The sequence below is a fragment of the Oryctolagus cuniculus genome, chromosome 2, assembly GCF_964237555.1.
Source record: "Oryctolagus cuniculus chromosome 2, mOryCun1.1, whole genome shotgun sequence".
NCBI lineage: Eukaryota > Metazoa > Chordata > Mammalia > Lagomorpha > Leporidae > Oryctolagus > Oryctolagus cuniculus.
Window position 1 is genome coordinate 5355366 of NC_091433.1, and position 19088 is coordinate 5374453.

A 19088-nucleotide genomic window follows, 5' to 3' on the forward strand; every position below is an offset into this window, starting at 1 on the left:
ATCAGGGTGGTTATGATTTGAGATTTTTACTAGCAGTGTCCTCTGATAGTGCAGTAAGATTCCCTTGTTAAGTAGTACCACTAAATCCTTACCTAGACCTTTCTCAAAGATGCTGGGTGTCTTTGAGTTCTTGCAGGAGTACTGCCCAGCAATACTGTTCACACTAGTACCTGAATCTCACTTGAGGGTAAATAGTTCTCCGGACTCGGGAGGGGGTATGCAATAAAAAGCTGTATGTATTTAAAGGCTTAACCAGCCATTCTCCATACAATGGGAAGCAAATATAGGGAATTGGCACCATGGACTGTGTATCTTCTAAAATGATTGGCCCTCGAGTCTTGCATAAACTATCTTGTCCCTAGTTTTTGCACCTGAAAGATGGGAGTATTATATGGAGACTCGTGGGGTCAGATAGGTGGTACTCAAGGAAAAGAGCTGTCAGGTTTTCCCCTCACATGCCTCTTTCTTGTATGATCAACTTTGCAGCCTGAGGTATTGTTTCCTGTCCTGACGATACGGGAGTGGGGAAGATCATTCCCTTTTGAGTGTGTAGTAAAGTAGGCGGTACCAGTGGCCCCAGGGGAGTTGTCAGTGTGAAGTTCTAAGATCATACATGTGAGATCTAATCCTATTCTACAAAACTAGTCCAATTGTAACAGTGTTAGAGTGTAGACTCATTCTCGGGCCAATATTGGGGCCAGGTGTGTTACAAGAGAATCACTTCTGGCTTATAACTAAACATAGTCCAGTTCTGAACATAACCTGAAGGTCTGCAGTCAGGTATGCTGTGACTATCTCCCACTTTGTGCAGGAGTGAGATGGCCAGACCAAGACCTTCCCCTGGGAGGGGGTGTTTGGGGTCTGAGGGTGGCGCTCATGGGGATTGCTTCCTAGAGCATCGCCCAAGCTCTGGATACGCCCTCTTGGGTGTCCTGGGAGTTCCATACGCCAGGCCTTGTTGGATTGTTCAAGATGGTGGGATAACCGGTCCCTTACAGTACCTCCCAGACCAGCTTATCTGACCTAGGAAAGGGAATATTCCTGAGACTCCTTCACAAGTAACAAGTAAGAACCAACCTCCATCAGGTGTCTACTCGGACAACCTAGAAGTACTTGGGGTGGGCAGAGAGAGCTTTGTACCCCTGTAGGGGCTCGAGTGCCTCAAGCAGGAAGTCACAAGACCAGAGTACCTTAAAGGTTGCAGGTTGTTGGAGCAAGGGATGACTGCCAGACACAGAAACCAATATCCAAGAGGTTTGAGCCTTGCCTCCCACTTCTGCCACTGGTCCTTCTAGTACTGTCAGCCCCAGATCAGAGTTACAGCTTGACAAGATTTAACTGAGCTTTTGTATACTGTGTACGGCCTGATGCAGAGCTAATCACTGGTGTCAGCGCTTCCTCACTGAGAACTCTGACCTTAGAGTAGGCTATGGTGAGTTTTCAGCTGCTTTGGGCCTGTAAAACAGAATAACATCCTAAGGGCAGTCTGTGATGGAGTCATAAGGGAGTGAAGCAAGTTCGGCCCTTTTAGCATCTTGGTACAGTTTCAAAAAGAAGTGTTCTTCCCCTTCATCAAGTCTCCTCTGAAATAAAGGCCAAGAGTGAGCCCTTCTATAAATGATCGGAAAAGCAAGAGTGTGCCTTAAGCACTCTTGCTACTGGCATGCTAAGAGTGGTGTCTGATTGGCTAGACTATCTCAGACAAGAAAACTCTTGTTCACTGTCACTCATTTGCTCTTTTTTTTTTTTTTAAAGATTTACTTATTTGAAAGTGGAGCTAGAGAAGTTCCATCTGCTGGCCTGCTCCCCAGATGGTTGCAACAGCCAAAGCTGTGCTGGGAGCTTTTTCCGGGTTGTCTCCCATGTGGAAGCAGGGACCCAATGACTTGGGCCATCTTCCACTACTTTCCCAGGCTGTAGCAGAGCTGGATCAGAAGTGAAGCAGCTGGCACTTGAACCAGCACTCATGGTATGCAGGCACTGCAGACAGTGGCTTCACTCTCTACGCCACAGCACCGTCCCCCACTCTTCAGCTCTTGAGGGGAGAAGACAGTCCTGTAGAGGTATCCGTGACTACCAGTGTAGGAACCCAATTTGTTCACTGTAATCCCTCTGGGGCACCCATTCTCACACGCTGAGCATGAGTGGCCTTCAAATGCCTGTTACACAAGTGGAATGGAAGATGGCCAATGTTAGTCCATGAGTAGCCACATCTCAGAGGGCTCTTGGCTTGCCCAGACGTGTAGGGGAGGATTCTTTCATTTGGATTCTGAGTCACAATGTCTCCCTTCAGCTGAAAGAACATTGCTGACTGCTCTGAAGAAGCTTGCTGATGCGTGGTTTCTGTGTTGTCCCCACAGTGAGAGTGAACACCTCTAGTAAGGAAGCCAACGTAAGCTTGAAAATCCTTTGTCACCGCACAAAATCAGAACAGTTGATTCATCTCCGTCTTAAGTGCCGGAAGCTTAGAGAACTACTCATGCCTGCCTTCTGTACAAGTGTGCATCTAGGGATGCATCTCCAACTTTCGTGATGAACGGTCATTCTCACCAGCATCTCTGGTAGAGATCGATGATAGCAATGAAGTCCTGAGGGCTTGGGACTCTGGGTGTTGCCCAGGGCTGAGACCTAAATGTGTTCAAGTTACTGTTGTGACTGGAAAGAAATGGCAGATAAGCAAATGTTTGGGATTATTTCAAAGAACAAATTTTCATATGAATATAAACTGACCCGTTAGATATCTGTTTCTACCATCTTCTGTTTTTATATTCTTTCCAAAGAGTGAAGAGAATTGATCCCTAATTGGAATGTTATTCTGATGGTTTGAGTTTTGCTCTTTTGCATATTGCTGAGTTCTTAGTGAAGCACTAATAAAGCTTTGATTTTTATTTTTAAAGCGTTGTCCTCAATATCTTGAATCTGAATGTCAAATTCCAATGCATTTCAAGTGAGTTAAGAGGCTACCGAACTAAAATATCATTTGCGGGCAGCAAGGAAATTTGACACGAAGGGAAGTATCAAAACGAGTAACCTTAGACAAATTCAGTTTAATGGTGTTTAATGAATGGTGATTTGATCAGTTAGGCCGTCTTCAATCAGAACAGGTTGAACTCCAGCCTGCAGCACAGGTAGCATCTGTTAAAGGGAGAATACAGCTACCTCGACTAGATCCACACTCACATGAACATGCATTGATCAGGTGGCCAGCTTCAGCCTTACAAAATCTATTGCATATGTTCATCTCACCCACTGGTTGGCTGAAATACACCAACTGAAGTTTATTTTTCCCATACACCCAGAATTATGGGCTTGACAAACCAAACACCAGTTATATCTGCGTTAGTGACTTTTGAAAGTCACTGCACCAATATCTTCTCATAACTTGATCATTGTGTTCCATGATGAAATATGGAGTGTGTATCTCATAGCAGGTTTAAGAACTCGGGAAGGTCCAAGTAGGCCCTCTTTGAGTTCATGTTTCTATCACTTATAATCTTTCAGATGCTAACTTTATTTTTCCAAGTTTTGATATTGCACTGTTAAGACTTGAGTCAACCTTACAGTTTATTCAAATTGAGTGTCCTCAGTTTCACACTGATTCAGCATAAAATGACATAGCATTTCCTTGATAAGGTCTGGGTTTTCAGGTACAAGCATGACTTTCAATCTCCACTGAAGCTTATGGCAGCAAACAGGACAGCAGAAAGAAAATCTCTTTAAGATTTACTGTATCTTTTTTTTTTAAAAGGCAGAGACAGAAGTCTTGCATCTGCTGGTTCACTCTCCAGATAGCTGTAATGGCCAGAGCTGAGCCAATCAGAAGCCAGGAGCCGGGAGCTTCTTTGGGGTCTCCCATGTGGGTGCAGGGGCCCAAGGACCTGGGCCGCCATCTGCTTTCCCAGGCTATAGCAGAGAGCTGGATGGGAAGAGGAGCAGCCAGGACTAGAACCGGCACCCATATGGGATGCTTGTGCTTCAGGCCAGGGCTTTAACCCACTGTGCCATGGCACTGGACCTGGGGTTCATCACTTTAGAGTCTGTTTTTGATGGGATTCTCCAATCAGTGAGAAGCCCTCTTTGTTTCCACAATATATCCAAATCCTGGATTACTCAAGTCCATCTACCTACATAAATACTTTTGTCCTGATCTGTGTGACAAGCTTGAGTGAGAACATGGGTTCCTGTACCTTGGGCAGACAACTCGGAGATGAGTTCCCTTCTTTACTCTTCTTGGGTTTTGGCAAACTACCTGACCTGATTCCTTTTTGGCTTTCAACATAGGATCCATCAACAAGTATTAGCTCAGAATCCTCCAATAGAGCATCTCCAGTCAACAAGGGGCCGAGATTTCCAATGTTGCTTGCATTGTTAGAGGTGGTGGAACAGGATTATGTAGGCTGTAACATTTTAGATGGAGATCCAGGAACAGGAGAGTGACTTTGTTAGTCTACTTGCTGAAAAATGCTGAGTTTGGAATTTAATAGACTTCTCCCAGCACGTGAGACTTGCCAATTCAATCAGCTTCCTAAAACTAGCTCAGATGAAGCATCTCCCAGGTTGGCTTCTGCTAGTGAGCGGAAGCAGTTACGATATGGGTTGGCTACTGGGTCCAATTACAAGCTGTAATATGCAATGTGCCTGTCTTCCCCTACATTCTTAGACGAGAACTTAGAGTGCTTGTTATATTCATGAATGAAGGAGAAAGGGGAATGGAACATAAGTCTTAGGGCTGGAGGTTGTTATAAAGCTACTTATGCCTCTATGAAAGCCCGATTATGACTGTTTCTCAAGGTAGAAACTGGTGCTGTGTGCCTAGTTAGCTGATACCATGGTGAGGCTATTAAGGAAAAACTGGGGACCTAAGATATGCGGTTTCCTTTGCAGGGAAATCTCTTGCTAACTCTAGCCCTTTTAGGCAGGAAGAGCCTTTCAGTAGCAAAGTCATGCCTTGACCAGTGTACTACTTCTGAAGAAAATTTTCCCATCAAAGCCTTGATCTTTGAGTTGCTGTGAAAGATAATACAACCAATTTCAGGGCACTTCAGTAGGGGACCATAATGATTGATAGTTCATGTGCTGAATGAGCGTAGAATTTGAGAATCTGTAGGGTTACTAAGTCTTGATACAATGCCTGGGGGAAAATGCAAGGGCACTTCCGGAGGCCATGTGACATTACAGTTCAGGTATACGATTGTTTCTAAGTAAATGCAAATGCGTTGACCCTCTGTCAACTGGAATGCTGCACACAACAGAAGCCTGTTACTATGAACCATTTTGAATTAGGAAGCCCATAAACATCCAGATACGAAAGAAGTCAGTATTACAGTTCTGAGTTTTAGTCTTCCCATTTCTAAGAAAGCATAGTAGCTCTCACTAAGAGGAATCTAGAGAAGATTTTCTTCAGATACTTTTCTATGCCCTGTTAGCTTGTCAGGAAAGTCTTGCTGTAGCAAGTTCAATAGGAGTATATATAGGAAAACGTGTTTTGAAAATGGCACCAATATCAAACAGGCTTAAATGTAGGAACCTCTTGATGTGATTTGAACCTCTCACCACAGAACTCGCCTCATTCTGAAGGGTTTGTTGGTTTGTAAAAGTGGGATTTATGGTAGATAAGGCAACTTAGTATCCACAAAATTGTACAAGATTCCCCAATTTTAAATTTGTTTCTCCATGTTCACATAAAGACTATGGGGAGCGATTTTCTAGAAAAATCCTCAATGGTGGTTTTTCCAGCAAAATAGCCTTTTTAATGTAGACAATTACGAGTGAATACCACGTAGGCTCCTGGGCAGAGTCCTAAGAACTTTTTATTGTAGACGTACAGTGTGTCTCCCACTGTGATAGTTTACAGTGAAGGTAGACATCCTCAGTGTAGGGGTGCCTGATTCTAGGACCTTGTGAAACCGTTTCAAATGAGAGCATGGAAGCCGTTCTGGCCTGGGTCTCTGTAATTGGAGACAAATAGGCTTGTTAGCCTTTTTGGGTTCCCCTTTGCTCTAGACCACTCTGAAAATGGGCAGCCAGGGCCACCAACTCGGTCTCATCTGTAGCTTTCCATCTCAATTTGTTAGGCAACTAATCTCGGGACAAAATCCACTTAATAAATATAACAGTATAGTCTCATTCCCTATGGGAATACTTTAGCTGTTTAAGCACAGAATATTTTACAACAAGAGTTCACAATGAGCTGTATAACCAAAAGCTAGTTCCTGTTTTGTCTGCAAGATCTTGTGGCAGAACAATTGAATATACTTGTGTAAGACCTGTAAGAACTGACTGGAAAAGGATTTCAGCAATTCTCCCAGATCCATTAGGCCCCTTCTGTGAGATTTTGAAGTTTCTGATATCCTCTCTAGGCTTGTCCTGTCACAACTTTCCATGCTGTGTCAACCTTCAAAATCGTGTAAATAAGTTGATAAAGGTCAGGGAGCTTTGGATCCTAACTACCCAAAAGTACTCCGAATTCCTTGGCCAAGGTTTAAGGACTTCCCCTCCATTTAGGGAAGTCCTCTGCAATGGCTGTCAGCTAGATCTTGGACCAGAGAGCGAGGAGGGCTATGGTAGGCCTGGCCTAGAGTATCTTGCTTAGTTAAAGCATTTAACTTCTGTGTCTTCATTATCTGTAACCATACAAAAGAGTCGATGTGTGCAGTTGGGCCAATTCGGTCAGCAGTCCTTTTATAGTGAGGCTCACTTGCTTAAGCTTTTGTTTTGCTTGCATTCTGTAAAGATTCCTTTAGGAAGGCAACTTTTATCTTTCAGCTGCCTCAGCACCAATTCAAAAATGCATTCCATTGCTTTATTTGGGTCTTTTAATTCCTCCTTTTCTGATGCACCCCCAAAGTGGACAACTTTAAATAAAACTTGCCCATTGTAATAATTCTAAATTGTCTCTAGTAAGATGATTAAGCTATTTCTGAATTCCTGAATTCTAGGTCCACGTTTCTTACAGATTAGCTGGAATCCCAGGCACCTCAGGTTGAGACAAATCCATTATCAAAACACTCACCAAAGACTTCTAACTAGATCCAGTCTGACTCTAGATGCTGTACAAGCTAATTGCTCAGATAAGCCTGGTTCAACACACAAATCCATGGAGCTTGGCTGAGGGAACTCACCTAAGAGCTTGTTACTGCAAGAGATCAAATGGATACAATGGGCCCTGGCAGGTGGCTTAATGTGGTCTCTTGGTACTTGTAGGGGTCACTGGAAATGGAAGTAGGATCTGAAGTAAATTTCCAATCTGTTAAAAATCTTAGGTTTAAAAGGGCTTAATTGAGCAAATAAATGACTCATGAATTGGGTAGCCCTCAAACCGAGAGCAGGCTCGGAGAACTACAGCATGATCAGATGGCACTCATGGGCAGAAAATGGAAACAGGCTGCAACTTGATCAGTGGCAGGAGGAAAGTGTGCTCCTAGCCTTGATCTAGAGATAAAGAGGTGGGCACAGCTAAGGTTAGACTAAGTGAGGGCTCTCCCAGTCTGTGCTGAACTTGAAGTTGGAGCTAAATGGAAACAAGGGTCTGGGGAAGGAACACAGCTTTTTATACTGTGGTGTGGAAGCTCAGCCCTTTGTAATCACCAAGCTTTCCAGTCTACTTTCTGTCTAGGAATTTGTGTGTCCCAAGGGATCCATTTTGTTCCTGATCCATGGGAGACTGATTCTACTTGCAACTGACACTATTTCAACCTGTGAAATCTGGAGTCAAGGAACCTTTTCCCAAGGGAGAGGGGGAGCACTACAGTTTCTGGGTTCCTCTGGGGGTGATGAGTAGGTGAGTGCAGGACTTGGCAAAGTGCCTATACATGGAGCAAAAACCAACCCAAACTCTTATTAGGGAAGGAACTGCTGTCTTGTCTTAGCAAGGATGGTGCTTACCCCAATACTTGTGTGTTACCCTTGCTCAGTTGAGGCATGAACTCTTAGAAGCACTGACGTAATGTGGTTTCCTCTGTCCTGTATTCCTCAGGAGATGAGGGCACCTGTTACAGATGCCTGGGAACTGATGTCTGATGTGTCCCTAGGGTTAGTTATATGACCTACAACCACATCCTGACTGCCTGTACTCAGAGCAAGGCTTAAACAACTGAGATTGTCATGACAGATCCAAATCTGCTTTGGCAGTTTCTCAGGTCCATGATAGGTGCTGCGGCCTGGAAATGCCAAGAGGGAGAGAAAGTGCATCTGGAGCACTTGGCACCAGAAGTCTCTGCTTTGCTCTTTTGTTGCCTTTAGTACCAACTGTGAACACTGTTCTAGAAAACCCAGTGTTGATCCTGGTCACAACAGCACCTTCTGTAGGTAGGAAAGACTGACTCGAGGAGCAGGTCCTGAAGTCATTCCTCTTGCCATAACGTGTAAGGACTGGGCCCACCAGGCTCCCTGGGCAGAAGCAAGAGCCTGTGTTCCCTTCTGTGATGGGGAAGTCACTGCTGGTCTTGCTCTCCAGAATTGAGGTCTTTTCAGGCTGTTTGTTAGTAGTTCAGAAAGACAAAATGGGGCTGCTGTGAGGTGAAGGTAGAGCAAGTTCAGAGGTGTTGGTCAGGAAGAACCTGGCTGTCATGGGTCACTGGGAGAAATGTCCAGCCTTTTGTGGTAGCTCCACTTACCTGCCACTCATGAGAAGCAGGACTCGGTTGTCCCCTCTGTCCTGGGAGCCACTCAAGGATGACAATCTGAATGCATCCAGCCATCTTGATCAATGGTCATAGTTGTCTGGGCAGTTGACCTTCTGAAAAATGGTTCTTTGTTTGGAATAACCTGTATATGACGAACATTTCTAGCTTAGCTGATGGGAGGACCCAGTGTGGAAGTGACATGGGCCCCAAGAATAGTTTGTGGGAAGATTTTTAATCGCATATTTAGTTGACTTCAAAGGAAACATGAATTGGATTCCACACAGCTTACTCTTCAAGCCATTCACACTATCCGTGTGAACTAAATGCCATGTCTTCGTGATGCGAGGCTGTGAGGATCAGAGCTGTTAGTACTGATGGGATCTTTTCCTTCATCGGGATCCCCAGAGAAAGAATAGTTATGAGGCCGCCTGCCTGAAATGTGGCTTAACAGCTCTGAATGCTGGGATTCTTGGAGACTGAACTTGTGAGTTTGGGGCTGATGCGGTATTCCTGTGATGCTGTGACAAATGAGCAGAGTAAGGAGCTTAGAACAAACTTGCTTTTGAGATGGGAAGTTTGAAACGAGCCTCCCTTAGAGAAGATCGAGGTTCGACAGATGTTTCTTCCTGGCTGCTCTAAAGACAACTTGTTACTTAGCTTTAGCCAAATTTAGGGACCCTGTGGTGCTCACTGGCTATGGTTCCTTATTCCCAGCACCTGGACTCCCTTCAGTTTCAGGGTCAGGCTCCCTCTGGCTGCAGAGCCAACCCATTCCATGAAATCTAACACTCACCTGTATTTCAACTGACCTTCCATTTTGTCACCTGGATCACCTTTCTGAAGACAGTGCTCTACCAACCCAATCCAGAAGGGTCTCTAGCTAGTCAGCTGACCACCATATCCAAGCTGTAGCAACTACTTCTCATTGGTGCACACCTCACTATATTTTGTGTATGGAAAAATAAGGTCAAGTGGGTTTTAAACTTAGCTTTGTAAAATGTGGTTCTTTGAGCTTTTAAAAGCATTCATCTCAAATTTGAGCAACTGCTCTCTGTAGTGTGAAACATTCCACTCTGTTCTACTCCTGGATTTTGTGACACTAGCCAATGACATGCTGCCTCTCAATTGCAATTCTTGGGATGGAGTGAGATGGTTTACAACTTTTTTCCTGTGTGCAGTCCTAAACCCAGGAGTCAAGCTTATCCTGTGCTGGCCTCCAATAGACTGCTGCCAAGAATAGCTTTGCCTTGGCTCACTTCTCTGTGACTGACTTGTATCAGCCCAACCTCTGGTAGACATAGCTTAGGTTATTTGACCCTTGTCCATCTGAACTTCTGGTTTGCCCTGTGGCCATTGGAGGATTGTCTTTATGGCAAGGTATTTGCAGTGGCACAGTTGGAGGCTCTGATTACCGTCCTGCTTTGGGGAAGCATCCACTCTTCTATCCCAGGGTGGTTGCCTTGGTGTCTGACATGGACAGTATTCACTGTGGACCTGGGCTGCCACTGTCCCTTCCCAAGGCTGATAGCTTTGTCCTCATAAAGCGGTGGTTCAACTTTATCTGCTGTTAAGACTTAAGAGCCCAAAGATGGCCATGCTGTTGTGTATAAGACCAGTAATTAAGTCACAAGGTGTTCTCCTTCCAGATGAAGACTGAGCTTGAAATGCATCCAGAGGACTAAATACAGTCAGTCTCCTTTATGAAGCCAACCCTGACTTGCTTGGACGAGTTGGGTGAAGGTCATGTATTTTGTTAACTACAAAAAACTTACTCTGGAGAATCAAGGTCTGGGTTTCTGGCCTGCAGATGAGTCCATGTGTTGGTGGTAGACTCTTTGCTTCTTGATTGGGTGGTTCCCCCTAGCGATGACCTCTGTAGAAGCTGATCGTTCCATCTTGATGTTGTACCTTCTGAAAGCATTAACCTTGCAGTCCACCATTTAGTGTATTCTGATGAAGGGGAGGATGCCGTATGCTTCAGAATGCACTGGAAGATGGTATAACACTGGATATTCCAGGTCTGATTTCTAGTGACAACAGAAGTCAAATACTAAGTTGAATATTGGTCAAAGTTTGTTACGATTTAATTATGATATTTATCATGGAAATACATGGGTTTTGAATACATGGCATAGAGAATGATTCCCTACTGCTGCTCTTTAGGATTTCAATACCTCAGGTAATAGGGCGAGATATCTGAGCAGATAAGGATTCAAAGGCATTGGAACCACAAGTCCAGAGCCATGGAGGGAATCCTGAACTAAAATTCCTAGAAGCCTTGTGCCTCTCTATGGGCCCTAGAGGCCCAAGAGGAAGGAGAATGTTTGATAGATAGGTGCTCATTCTCTTGTATTTTCCTTTGGTCATCAGGAAATTTGTATATTCACCCGCATTCCTTCTAGTATTGATCACCCAACTTTACAGAGCTATTTTCTTGCTGAATATTGCCATCTATGGTTCATGACCTCATCCTTTGTGGATAGCTCCGGTATTTTTGAGGCTGTCAACTATAAGTTTCCTGGCCTTACTTAATTCTCTTGAATAAAGTTCTTTTAAAATGCTGGTGCCCCTGAGGTGGAAGTCTTAGCCATGTGTGTTCTTGCAAATGTTGAGGCTCTGTCAAACACTTCAGTTTTCTGATGGGGTGGTGTTCACCAGGGTTGAAAGTTACAACATTTATCTACTCAGTTTGATTTAAGAGGAAAGGGTTTACTTGAAGAAGCTGGCAGTGCTGGGTAAAGAGCAATCTCTGGTCCAAACAGTGCTCTTTGCATCCAACAAGCCAGCAAAAAGGGATTTTTAATGGGAAAGGGATAGCTACAGGGGAGGCTAGATAAAAATAAGAGTCTAGTCAGTTGCTAATCAAGCAGGTTATTAATCTTTCTGATGGTCCAACAATTGTTTTCAGGCTGGAGGTCCTGGTATGCCATAGTATGGCCTACTCCAAGTGCAAGGGCCTCAGAATGGGGGAAGAGGAGGGTGGAACTCAAAGGGGCTACTTACGTAAGTTGTGAAGTCCAAATGTCAGGAACTGATGCCCAAGACAGGAGTGCAACATGTCACGACATTCAGAAATTCCCCTTTGGTATTCTCTCCAGACTGCAGACAACTGATACTATTAGCAAAATAGATTCTTAAAATAGGAGAAATACTCATGACAATTACACTCCTTATTGATGTCATTGGTCATGTGGATGTAGCTAGCATTTAACTTTTTGTCTTTAGCAAGCAACTCTGCTGATTGTGGTCCATTGCTATGTAGGGTTATCTAAACCTTCATTCATGCAGGGTCTGAGTCACTCATAGTAGTACTTGGATTGGGTTGCAGTTTCCCATTGATCTTAATCATGGTACAGGCTAATGTTGTGAGAAGACACGGGAGATCCCCTGACTTTGAACATATTCTTCGTGGCTTAATCCATCTTCCCCTTCATATTCTAGATGAACCACTCCAGCCACAATGCCGTAACTTCCTCCTTAGCCTGTTGATTTAACAGCATGCAGGTGGCTGGCTGGCAGTTCCAAAATAAGGAATTCTTCTACCAGGACATACAGGTGTTCCATTGAACTAAAAGTTAACATTCAGAGCATAGTCTTGAACAGGAGGAAGAAATGTTGCTAGTGGAGCACTAGGTACAAGGTGCCACTCCCATTTCCACCTCTTGATTCCTGGGCCCACAAGTCCTGGCGATTGGAGAAGTAGCATCCTATGTTGGATGCTGACTGAAAGCCTACAGTCTCCTGGCGGACCTTTCCCAATTTGCATAGTGTTGACACCTAGCTGGTGCTGTATCTGTCACTTTCAAAGATTCTATTCTATCTGGCTAGTACAGGATGATGGGAAACGTGAGACCACTGGATCTCATGTGCGTGAGTATTACCTCATTTTGGGGCATAAAATGAATTCCTTGATTAGAAAGGATACTGTATAGACGGTATTTGGTGCAAAGACCAATCCATGTCTGGGTTCAGTATTCCAGTAGGGACAAAATGCTGTCCTTTGAAGGAAGCCATCCGTTGTGATCAACCTGCCCTCTTATAGCTGGCTGATCACTGGAGAATGATGCTTTATTGGAGGCTCAGTGTTCTTGCTGATATTGGCCACTCAGCAATGGGTGTGGCCAGACTGGCCTTGGTGGGCAGGAATGTGTGGTTGAGCCCACGCACATCCTCCATCGTTGCCACCATGGCCACTATATTCATGAGCCCATTGGACAATGACAGGCGTTGAGGCTGAGACTCTGAGAACAGGTCATGCTGTATATCTGACTGAATTCTCTGCGAGTCACCTTTTAGGCATCCACATGGACACAAATACCTGTGCATCCTGTTCCCACTTGGACATCTAGCCATATACTTTTCCACAAAATTTCACTGACTTTCCGGTTGAGCTTCTTCCATGTCCCTGGCCATCCAAACTTCGTCCATGAATTTGTAGATAATCATACCTGTAAGCTGGTTTTCCCCCTCAAACATGTTTAAGCATTGCACTGCCAAAAGTCCTGATCACTGGAAAGATTTCCCCGCACCAATGTCCTTCAGAGATGTCCCAGAAAATGTCCAGTTGCTGCAGCTATCCACTTCCAGGGGCAACCTGTGTACTATGCAGAACCACCTGTAAGCCAGGCCCTCTGAGCTAACACTGCATACCTGACGAGGCTGTAAGTGCAGGATGAGACTCCATGAGCATTTGTGCTGCTTCATGATGTGTGTGTGTCTTTGGGCCCTGCTCAGGCCTGGTCACTCTACAATTTTTGGAGTGCTGCCGTGATGGCTTGCTGGGGCAGATGACTTCCAGTTCATAAGAAGCTCATGCCATGTGGGATCCTGATCAGTTTTATAAAGGCCTGGTAACAGGCCAAGAGCTGTTTCTCCAAGAGGCGAGTTATCGGCAGATCACGGGACCTTGCTCCAAAGTCCTAAGGGTCTTGACTGGGACCACCTGTGAGGGCCAGCCAAATCTCCAGATAGCATCCCTGACACTGTCGGATTTGCTGTCATGTGGTCCAAACAGAACAGCCTGCACAGCAGTCTTGTTGCAAAGCATTCTCCTGTTCTGGGCCCCACTCAAAACTAGCAGCTTTTTGGGTCACTCAGACGGGTGAAGTAACATACACATGAGGCCTGTGCTGCCTTGAAAACCCAACAGGCCCACTGGGCACTGTGCTGCTTTCTTGGCTGTAGGAGGAACAGGTGTCACAACTTATCCTTCATCCTAGAAGGGGCATCTGGGCATATCTCGCACCACTGGACCAGTAGGAATTCACTGAGGTAGAAGACCCTGAATTCTAGTTGGATTTATTCCCCACCTTATGACAGGCAAATGTTTTACCGGTAAGTCCAGAGTGGTTCCTACTGTATGCTCACTAGGTCCAGTCAGCATGTGTCATCCATGTAGTGGACCAGCGTGACAACCCATGAAGGAAAAGAGGAATGCAGAACACGGAGCTGAGTTACGAGACATAAGGCTGGCGAGTCCATGTGTGCATGAGGGAGGTCAGGGAAGGTGTATTGCTGGCTTTTCCAGCTAATGTGGGTAGGCCTATGAGTGGTAGGGCATTTGCCAAATCACTAGCTGCATACTAGGTATTAGGGGCAGTGTTAATCTGCTCAAGCAATGGGACAGCATCCTTCGTAGTAGCTGCAACTGAAGCTAACCTTCGGTCAGGCTTGTGATAAGCCCCAGCCATTACCCAGATTCCTGCTGTCTTTGCACAAGACATACAGGAGAGCGGGATGGGGATGTGATGGGGAACCACCACCCCGTATCTTTCAAGTCCAGGATGGTGGCACTAATCCCTGGGATCCTTCCAGGAACGAGGCCTTGTTTTTGAGTTACTGTTCAAGGTAGAGGCATCTCTAAGGGTTTACATCTAGCTCCTCCATCTTAATAGTCCTCATCCACAGGTTAGGGAACCAATGTGAGTGTTCACTAGCATCTGAGTATGTCTACTCCAACTGTACATTCTAGGACTGGGAAAGTGACCACAGAATGGGTTCTACCCCACCCCCAGACCCACTGAATCATGAGCTAAAACTCCACGAGTCCTCTAACCTCTTAACTCCTTACTTGAACTGGAGGGAAACAGTGACATCTTGAGTCTTGTTGAATCAACTTTAATTCAGAATCGATGTCAATCCAGAGCTAGTGTCTGGTCTCCAAATGTCATTCCCACCCCCTCCCTTTTTCCCAGTGTGTTACGCTGGTAAGAGCCCATAGGTCACTTTGGGGAAGAATAGGCCACCTAGCCTCCAAAGGCCTCTGGCTGTGTAAAGTGGTTTGAGTCCGGAAGTTAATTCGGGGGCCGTGATTCTGTGGTCAGTTTTGAGTTAGACTTCTGTTCTCAAGCCTGGTGCTTGATCTGTACAAGCAGAAAACTAAGGACTTCCTCATTTCGCTTCCAGCCCACACCCACAGATCTGTGCTGGGTAGGCTATGCTGACTCCGCTTTGGCTCTGCTGTCCTTTGTAACTATGTCCACCTTGCAGTGATGGGTGAGTGCTGCTGCTTGGCCCCAGCCACCCCGGGATCCAGTTACTCCCAGAGTGCTAAAATCTTCTGGTCAGTGGTGGCATCGCTGCTGTAACATCTGGCTGCAGAGCAAGGTGACCTCAGTGCTCTTCGGCCGTGCTGGGAATCTCCTCATACTTGTTTTCTGAGTTGACTAAAGAGTTCTGGATCCTGCCAATATCTTGTGTTACTAATCTACTCTAACATTCCAGTGTCCAGAAGATTGAGCACCTTCCTGTATGGTAACTAAGGGAGGTTGGGCACCTCCAATCTACACACAGCGGCTGTCTTATGATCCATGTTGTGTCCACCCAGCAAGGATACCTGAGCTGCACGTCAAAGGCATGACTGCTGCCACCTGACTCATGTCAATCAATTTGACCTGGTATGATTTTGCCCTTTCTATGATAACTCCCTGGGCCCCAACACTGGCCCCTACAAGATTCTCCAGACCTCTATGGTTGAGAAAAGTTGAGTCGTTCTCCTGGTGTATACTGCGTGCTTCCTCATGTGTTTTGTGTGTGTGTTTTAAGAGATTTTTAGTTGAAAGAGGTAGAGAGGTCTTCCATCTACTAGTTCACTCCCCAGGTGGCTGCAACAGCTGGAGCTGTGCTGATCTAGAGCCAGCAGCTTCTTCCAGGTCTCCCACGTGGGTGCAGGAACCCAAGCACTTGGGCCATCTTCTACTGCTTTCCTAGGCCACAGCAGAGAGCTGGATTGGAAGTGGAGCAGCCAGGACTAGAGCCGGCGTCCATGTGGGATGTCGGCACTTCAGGCCAGGGCTTTAACTTGCTGTGCCACAGCGCTGGCCCCCATGGGTCATGTTTTCTACATCACCTGGAGAGGCCTGTGGGGACGTGAGTTTAGTTGTCAGCTTAGAAGCAAAGAGTGGAGGGGCGATTCTTAAGGGATCAGCAGTGGCCACTGGCTTGAGAGGCTGTTACTCCCCCAGACAAGGTGGACAGCCAGGTGACCACGTGAGAAGGCCTCATCAGACTTTTAAACTCACTGTCCCCTTTCTCATCAGCAGTCCTCCCTCACATCCCCATCCTGATGCAGGATCCCGTTCGTTCTTTACCAGCGCCTTAATTTAGGAGTAGACACATGATGCAGAGGATAAAGGCATTCAGGAGGAACTGCTCTGGGCTAACTGGTAAAATATTTGCATGTCAAAGAGGGGAATAAATCCACCTGGAAATCGGGCTTCCACCTCAGTGAATTCCTGCAGGTTCAGTGGTGTGGAGCATGCGGAGATGTGTAATTCTTGATCACCTCAGCCCTGTGCCCACATAAGATTCTGACCCAGGAACTCTTGGACACTCACAGGTCACCCATGCAGAAACCTGATCTCTGAGCTCATCTTTTGCTTCTATGACTTTGCCCTGTTGGACATAGTTAACCAGCCAGCACCATTAGGTTACTTCTCCATGAGTGTCCTGAAGTGTAGTACACAAGGTCACTAAATTTCTTGCCTTGTATGAGTGGTGAGCTCGGGATATCAAATGCATTTGTCTTGTGTATCTCCAAAAGCACTCTGCCATGGACTACTGGTATTCAGTAGTGGAAAGTCTCTATTACTTGTAGGTCTCTTGATATTAGAGAACCTATTCCAGAAACCCAAAAGCCAATTAAGGAAACCCATTAAAATTTCATTCCTTTAAAGCCACACAGAGTACCAAAATCTGTACTTGCTGGTTCTCAGAATGGAGAGTGTATCCACGTGTGTATGTGTGTGTGTATGAAGGGGGATTTAATTGGCTTATGTGATTATGGCAGCTGAGAAGTTCCACTGCAGCTGGCCTGCAGCTGGAGACCCTGCGATACCTTTAGCAGTGTGAACTGAGGCTAAGAGCCTGAGTACCACGAGAGGCCACTACCTTCAGTCCTAGAGCACAAAGCCCACCAACTGATGTCCAAGGCAGAGACCAAATGTGTCCCAGGTCTCATGGGTCAAGGGTGTGCCCCTGCACTGAGGCCAGGTCTTTCCCACATAGACCATTCAAACTAGTCTTGTTTGGGAACATCCGCATACACAAACTAAAATAATGCTTTTCTAGATTTCTAGGTATTCCTAAGTACGGTCAACCTAAAGTTAAGACCACAGAACTCAGTGTTTCCTTGCTGTGTCAAGGTAACTGCTATCCCTTGTCCACGTTGACCATGTCTGCAAATTATTGAAGCAATCTTTGACATTACTGCAGCCTTGAAAAGGATTCTCTACTAAATATACATGACACATCATTTTTATTTTCAACCTAGTGGTCTGCTTAGTATGTCTTCATCAGACACAGCTGATAATGACGACTTCCCCATAGTTTGCATGAACATATGTTGAAGAAAAATCAGATTATATCCTTGACATGAGCAGAATCTAGTACTGATGTAGATGTGATTACACAGTGTTTTACTTAGACATCTTCTGTTACATCTGTCCTGTGCAGCCAGATCCAGGAGTAGACTGAAACAGTGGCTGGCCTCAGGGGGCTGGTACATAAGGGTGTATTCCCCAAACTGATCTCTTGGAACTTAAGTCCCCGTGACTTCTCTTGAAGAAAGCTGGTATCTCTCCCAATCATCTGGGACCATAACTACATACTATCTACTTTGTCATTCACAAATCATCAGTAACATCTTGACCTGTAAGATCTTGTTCCCTGGTCCTACTGCTTGTGAATGATTGACTTTGTCAAGCACGCACAATGGGACGTGGGAGTGGATCTGTGTCCAGGCTGACCAGGAATCACTTGAGCAGAGGGGAAATTTACCTGCCAGAGCTGGTACTTCACAGAGGTAGCAGGAGGAGGTGGGAATGGCAAAGTTCACGCTGGGTGAGCCCTCTCCAAATCCTTGTCCTGGAGTTATGAAATGCTAGGGGCTAAAAACTGACAGTGGCATTTCAGAGGGAGCAAGGTTTGCATACTGCTGTGTGGAAGCACAGACCTGAGGGTTCTACATTTTTATTTGTGGCCCAACGGATACAGCTAATTCTGATCATGGGTGACAGGGACCTTGTTAGCTTGTAAAATCTGTTCTACCGCAGCTTTGTACTCTCCATGGGTGACAACACAACTGAGTGCAAGTCTATCCTGCGGTGACGTTTGTGTTTGGGAAGATGGACTGCAATGCCTTAGTGTTAACCTGTGACTGCTGGGTGCATCTCATGGTGGGACACTTGGCCATATTTGGTTGTATTTTAGTTGGGCTCTTGGTGACTTCATTCTTCAGGTCACGTCCAGCTAGCGATTGTCAGAGCAGGGGACATGAATTGGACAGTTTCCCGAAAACCTGGCAATCACTACGCATGAAGTTGTTGTGCCTACCCTGACCTTTGATTCACATCTGAATGTTCCAGCAGAATGCAGTCTTGTCTTGGGGATTGCTCCTTTGAGGAGGTCTGGAAGTATTTGAATGTGATTGTTTCTTCCTTGGTTCAAGTTTTCAACCTAAAGGAGCAAGGACAAATTGGCCTGGTGTGATTTTGTGTGTGCACGTGTGTGTGAAGTTTGAAGTTATGGAAACACTGTTTCATAGACAACCTATAAACCTGTAAGTTTTTTGCTCCATTGCTGTTCAGTCATTAGCACCCCAAGTTAAACCTTGGGGTTTAACAACACAGCCTGTAATATCTTCAATTTTAAAATACCCTGTTTATATTCTTGATATAAATATAACCATTTAACATTTATCTAAGGAATAAAATGTCCTTTCATTTGAACTATGAAATGAAACCAGAGTCTTAGTTTGGACTCCCTAAGTTCAGAACCTGGGATCTGTTCTTGGCAAAAACTTGGAAGGGATTCCAAGCCAAGACACTGTGGCAAAAAACGACCCGAATGAAAGATCTGAATGAGATCCCAGTGGAAATAGGCCATCAAAGGAGGAGGTACCTTTCTCTGAAGGGAGGAGAGAACCTCCACTTTGATTATGGCCCCGTTGAAATAAAGTTGGAGTTT

The 19088-nt window shown here is 45.4% G+C and overlaps 2 long non-coding RNA genes across 4 annotated transcripts in view; one reads left to right on the forward strand and one right to left on the reverse strand.

Moving 5' to 3' along the window:
* The window catches only part of LOC138848770 (uncharacterized), a 199366-nt gene that overhangs the window by 158814 nt on the left and 21464 nt on the right, over positions 1 to 19088 (forward strand). The window lies entirely within an intron of this gene.
* The window catches only part of LOC127486159 (uncharacterized), a 40117-nt gene continuing 31724 nt past the window's right edge, over positions 10696 to 19088 (reverse strand). For all 3 annotated transcript variants that reach the window (XR_007912914.2, XR_007912913.2, XR_011386833.1), the window contains one exon: positions 10696 to 18578. This is a non-coding gene — a long non-coding RNA (uncharacterized lncRNA). The remainder of the gene's footprint in view (positions 18579 to 19088) is intronic.